We start from the raw sequence: 6,040 nt of genomic DNA, 5'->3' as shown, positions 1-6,040 counted from the left end.
AGCAAACAAGTCGCCCACCAGGGCTGTTAAATTTTCATTGTGGTAATACAGAGTAGATTCTGGTTTTCCCTGTATGACAGAAATGACCTCTGTAGCTGAAGACATTGTGAAAAAATTAATCTTCATAATTCACAATAGAGGGGTTTGAAATCACAACTCCTTTCCCCTTATTTTCTCTTGCAACAGATTTGACAGCCCGATAGCCGTCTAATGTAAGCAAACAACAGGTGCTGTAAGCTGATAGAAAGTGATTTTAGAATCTCTGTTGTGATCTTTGAGTATGAATTACAGCAAAGTGCCTGGAGCTATAGAGGTGACTGAGGGTTTTGAAGATGACGTGTATTCATCTTATATTTAACCTTCCCCGGCTCCTGCCCACCACCATCTACATGATAATAAAATTTCTAAATAAAACAATTACAATCTTTATTTAGCAATATCATCACTCAGTCTCTGTCCTCCTGTATGCAAAGCAGGCAGACCATGTCTGGTGGGAGGTGCCGGCAAGGTGTTGTGACATTTTCACCAAGCTGCTATATGTACATCATCCTGCCTATGCCTTCCACCAAAGCCCTCATCCATGATGGAAGCAGAGGGCTGGCTCTTAAGAGGAGTTATGGAAATATCAAAATTACTTAATGTGTGGATGTCAGTCTGAAGGAGTATGTGTTCCTAGGTAGACCATCTTAGGTAACGCCCCCTCATAATGCTGAGCCTTCATAACTGAAGGAACAAAAATCCAACAAATGAAAGGGGCATGCCAGGGGAAGAAAGCCTAGGTGATGTTGGACATCCTCCAGCCAGGTAATGAGGCAGATTCTATCTAAATTGCTGCAGATTTTAATTCAGTGAATCACAGTAAGCAATTTTAGTACAGCAGAGGAGCCTGCACAACTGTGCAAGGCTGAAGGGTAGGCTGGAGTTAATCTCTAAATGAATAATGTGTAAATACTTTAATGTCCACAGTCTGGGCACAGGTGTATTTTAGTCACAATGTCATCAACTCCCTAGTAGATTCTTTGAAATAATATATGGAGAATAAGCTCCAGAGAGTACATACATGAAGTTGGGCTAACTGCAATGGCCTAGGTACAACTGGAGCAGAAAGTGAGTGAAAATCTCAATGGTGTCACAGACACACTAGTGACCTGACAGGGGTGTCAACCCTTCCCCAAGCCATACAAAGCTAAATAAATAAATACATATATAAAAAATAATTGGGCTTGTGCATTTAATAAAGTGTGGATGATGCCTTGAATCCACAGAAGTAGCACATGAGACAGGGTTCATTCCCTTCGACATTTTTAAAGCTTTGTGTACTCTTATTTTCTTCTGCTATCCAAAAAACATGAAGACAAAGTAAAAATATTTTCACTCTAATTGGTTTATACTGAATGATTCGCCCCGGTGATTGGTAATCCTTACATCGTGCTGCTTGGCCAGAAATGTATCAATAAGGTTCCTCTGGTCATTCACATCCAGTTCTTTTCTCTGCTTAGTAAATGTGGCTGTTAAAAAGCTCTGAAATTGTAAAATGTTTTCAGTGATCTTGTGGCCTCCTGGCAGCAAGCCTATCAGAAATGGAAAGCTGTTGTAGAGCTTAAAAAAAAAAAAGACAATATTAATAATAGGATTTTTGACTTACCGGTAAAATCTGTTTCAAGGAGTACAGTACAGAACACAGGCAATTTGTAGGCTAATATGCTGAAAGCTGCCCTTTTCAACCTCTCACTGACATACACAGAGTCGTGTACCCTGTCACAGCGGGTATCATCAGGTGATTAGACACTAGCCAGAGCTGTGAGCACCCTCATATCAGCCCTTCCACTCCAGGAACTTGAAACATCCTTAGGAGGAACCAGGTTCCAAAAAGTGTGTATTATAGAGCTCAAATTATGCAAAATTGTGCAGAATGGCTTGGGAATCTAAAGAAGAAAAATAGCCTTCCAGGGATACCAAGATAGAAGGAACCCGGTGGCACTGGCAGTCAATCCAAAGGAGCTCAGTCAACAACGGATAGAGATGCAAGGCCAAAACAGCTATTTTGTAGCAGCCTTTGGTCTTTTTCTCTCAATGCAAATTGCCGAAAATAACACAGAAATTAGGATTCCACTGAGGGCATATGAATTAATGAACTGTGGTCTGAGTCTAATATTATCCCAAATTTGGGATGAACTCTCTAAGATGAAAAAGCTAAAAATAATTTGTAAAATAGAAGATTAAAAATAAACACAAAAGTAGGATAAAAGAAAACAGAAAAAAACTACCAAATCTGTACTGAAGAGGATCTGGTAAATGCACTACACATTTACACTGTGAAAATTCTATCAGGAATACTGATATAAAATGAAATAAATACTGAAATAAAAAGGATAATTTTACCACAGACCAGTGTAGAGCCTAATAATAAGTTTCTGTATAGTGGGATCATCGTACTCAAATCTACGACTCAGTAGTATGGATACAATTATGTTGGCCACGGCCGCATTAATGATGTTGTGATTGTTAAAGGGCTTCCCTGGAATTTGAACACAAAGAGAAACATAATTCATAGTCAATCTATTTGATCACATGTTTATAAATACGCTTGGTCTGTGAATATAAAACTGAAGTGTTACCCATTCATTTTGCCATTTATGGGAAGGATACATTGCAATGTATGTAAAAGTAAGACTAAACTCAGGAGTTAAATCTCAAAAATACATTCAAGTACCTTAGCTATGAACAACAATGTATCTTATTTGTGTATCACTCAGCTGTAGATCCTCCAATCATCTCTGAATTGGTTCTGAAACTGTCCTTCCTTCTGGAGGGGGGCTACTTTTGTTCCCCATGGTCCCTGTGCGTGTTGTAAAGTAGTCACCGCTCCAAGCTCACTCCTGGGATGGACTACAATCTCCATACAAATTATTTAAGGTCTCAGGTGGCCGAAGGATCAGCCGAAGCTACAACTGGATCTTTCGGCTCATTAGTAAATAACCCTCTAAATCCTGTAAACATCAAGGAGAGGCATTCATTGTAAGTGATTTCATCAGCATTTGATATAGCTTAAAAGTATTATGACTTAAATAGCACTTTAATAATCCTGTGTATGCTATGACTTTGGTGACACATAGTTTACTCAGGGATTTCCTTTGCTCCTGGTTGGTGAGCAAATGGAAAGTAAGTATTTGCTGCTGCAGAGAGCTAAAGTAAACCTGTTGATTTGTCCTGAATGGTAAAAGCTTCACCTTAATTTACAGACATTTAAAATAAATCTTGCCACCATCATGTTTGGATTTGAGTTAACGTTGTACATACTCACCTCCATGTGATTGGAAAACCCATACCAAGCATTCTGCCTCCTCACTGATCTTGTCTTCTATCGATCTTATCCCCATCCCATAATCCCGCAGGGTGGAAAGTGCAAATCTTCTCATCACCTTCCAGTTCTCTCAGAAAGACACTGCCTGAACACAGAACACAAGAACTTATACACAGGTTCCAGTTAAGAATAGAATAATACCAGTTAATATTTGTCATACTCATTTTTAAATGCTCATCATTTTTAGATTATGCTTTCTTAACAAAGGACCAGTGATGGGACACTACCACCACGGCGATTGCTTGCTTCCGTTCTCTCTTCTCCTCCTCGACTGCTGCAGCTACAGAGCAGCCGAGGAGGAGAAGCTAAGTGCACTGTAAATCCCTTTTCTTTCTTCCTTACACCACTGACCCCTGTACTGTGCATCACACTAACCTCTGTACTGTGCGTCAAACTGACCTCTGTACTGTGCGTCAAACTGACCTCTGTACTGTGTGTCACACTGACCTCTATACTGTTTGTCACACTGAACTCTGTACTGTGCGTTACATTACTGACCTCTCTACTGTGCGTTACATTACTGACCTCTGTACTGCTGAACTCTGTACTGTGTGTTACATCACTGACCTCTGTACTGTGCGGCACACTGACCTCTGTACTGTTCGTCACACTGACCTCTATACTGTTCGTCCCACTGACCTCTGTACTGTGCGTTACATTACTGACCACTGTACTGTGCGTTACATTACTGACCTCTGTACTGCTGAACTCTGTGCTGTGTGTTACCTCACTGACCTCTATACTGTTCATCACACTGACCTCTGTACTGTGCTTTACATTACTGAGCTCTGCTCTGCTGACCTCTGTGCTGTGCGTTACATTACTGACCTCTGTACTGTGCTTTACATTACTGACCTCTGTACTGCTGACCTCTGTACTGTGCGTCACACCGCTGGCCTCTGCGCTCTGCGTTGTTACTGATTTCTGTACTGTGCGTCACACCGCTGACCTGGCGGAGTTAAGGCTGGGGCAGGGTAGGGGTTAGGTGGGGCAACTGGGGGCGAGTAAATTTTAAGGCTGGGGCAGGGTAGGGGTCAGGTGGGGCAATTGGTGGTGAGTAACTTTAAGGTAGCTCAGGAGTTGAAATTTTTAGCCCTGGTGTAAGGGGCTCTTCTCCCATTGACCACCAACATAAGGGGGCCCTTTTTCCAATGACCACCAGTGAAAGGAGCACCCTTTTTCACTGACCACCAATGTAACTGGGCTCTTCTCCCACTGACCACCAATGTAAGGGGGCCCTTTTCCCGCTGACCACCAATGTAAGGGGGCCCTTTTCCCACTGACCACCAATGTAAGGGGGCCCTTCTACCATTGACCACCAATTTGAAGGGTCCTTTTCACATTGTCCACCAATGTAAAGGGACATCTCCTACCTGATCATACTGATTACAATAATGTACCATGAGATTTAGCTATAATAATTTTAACAAGGGTTCTTTGAGAAATTACAATTATTTCATGGGTTCCTCCTGGGTAAAAATCATAAGGAGAGGCTGCTTTAGACAATATGCTTTGATTCCACTTCATTGAATATATTAAAACATACAATTTTGCCTTATGGTTTTATCGAACACTAGTAACCTTGGCCTGTCTGAAAATTCCTCGGCGTGGTTGATTAGAGCATCTTTCACAGTGTCATATCCACAGAGGACAACCAACTTCTCCATTCCGAGTTGGAAACCTATTACTGGACCATATGTCTTGGACAACTATGAATGAAATGGGAAAAATAATTAAAAAGCAAAATTTTATCAAACTAATTAAGTAACTAACTATAAATTACAGTATTTTAGTTTTGAGAAAATATCTAACTGAAAGTCATCGTTCATCAGTCAATATTCTCCATTATGAATTTTAAACCATCTCAGAATTAGTTTTAGCTTAGGAAACCTTTTGAAACCTTAAAGTAGAACTTTGGCCTCCCATTAACAAAAATATGTGCTATATCACTTAATTATAAGTTCATCTGTATTTACGGATTTCTCTAACAGGGTTATTCACTAAAGGGTGAAGGGTTTGGGAAAGGGAGGAGAAGTGAACAATCTAGGACAACATAGCTGAACTGGAAAATTAACTGACTTGGAGAATTTTTCCAAATCAGCTATTTTTTCCTGGATTGTTCATTTCTCCGGCCTTCCCCAAACTCTTCACCCTTTAGTGAAAACCCCTGTAAGTCTCCCTGCAAAATCACACACATACCGTTTGATCCTGCCACTGAAGTCAACCTAATGCACTGCTCTTGCTTCCACTGAAGTCAATGCTGCACTGCTCTTGAATTTAATGCAGAGTTGCCACTTTCATGGCATGGCGTCACTGCAACATCTCATCTCACTGTGGTGCAAGGAGGCACTCCTTGCACTACAATGGGATGAGAAGACATTGCAGGGGGCATGGCTATCAGCATTGTCAATGCTAATTCACAAGTTTGTTGCTTGTTAATCAGCGCCTAGCTACACCTAGTCCTGCCCACTGCTTTCTAAAATTGTCCCTCATTGCCTCCGTTACTGAAACCCTCCCACTGTTATCTGCATCTGTATTTACTGATTTCTCTTAGCCTCCCTGCAAATGTACACAAATACCTGTTCCAGTGAATTCTGGATTATCTCAGAAGCAGGGATGCACCAATACCGATACGATACAACCAGGGCCGGCCTTAGGGGTGTGCGAGCCGTGCGG

General features: G+C 41.3%; 1 pseudogene; it reads right to left on the bottom strand.

Moving 5' to 3' along the window:
• Positions 1 to 2,378: 2,378 nt before the first annotated feature.
• Positions 2,379 to 5,079, bottom strand: LOC108798787 (annotated as a pseudogene).
• Between the last annotated feature and the right edge of the window lie 961 nt (positions 5,080 to 6,040).

The sequence above is a fragment of the Nanorana parkeri genome, unplaced genomic scaffold (genome assembly GCF_000935625.1).
Source record: "Nanorana parkeri isolate BGI_ZX_2015 unplaced genomic scaffold, ASM93562v1 scaffold1561, whole genome shotgun sequence".
NCBI classification, from domain to species: Eukaryota; Metazoa; Chordata; class Amphibia; order Anura; family Dicroglossidae; genus Nanorana; species Nanorana parkeri.
This window is presented reverse-complemented; position numbering and strand designations above follow the sequence as displayed.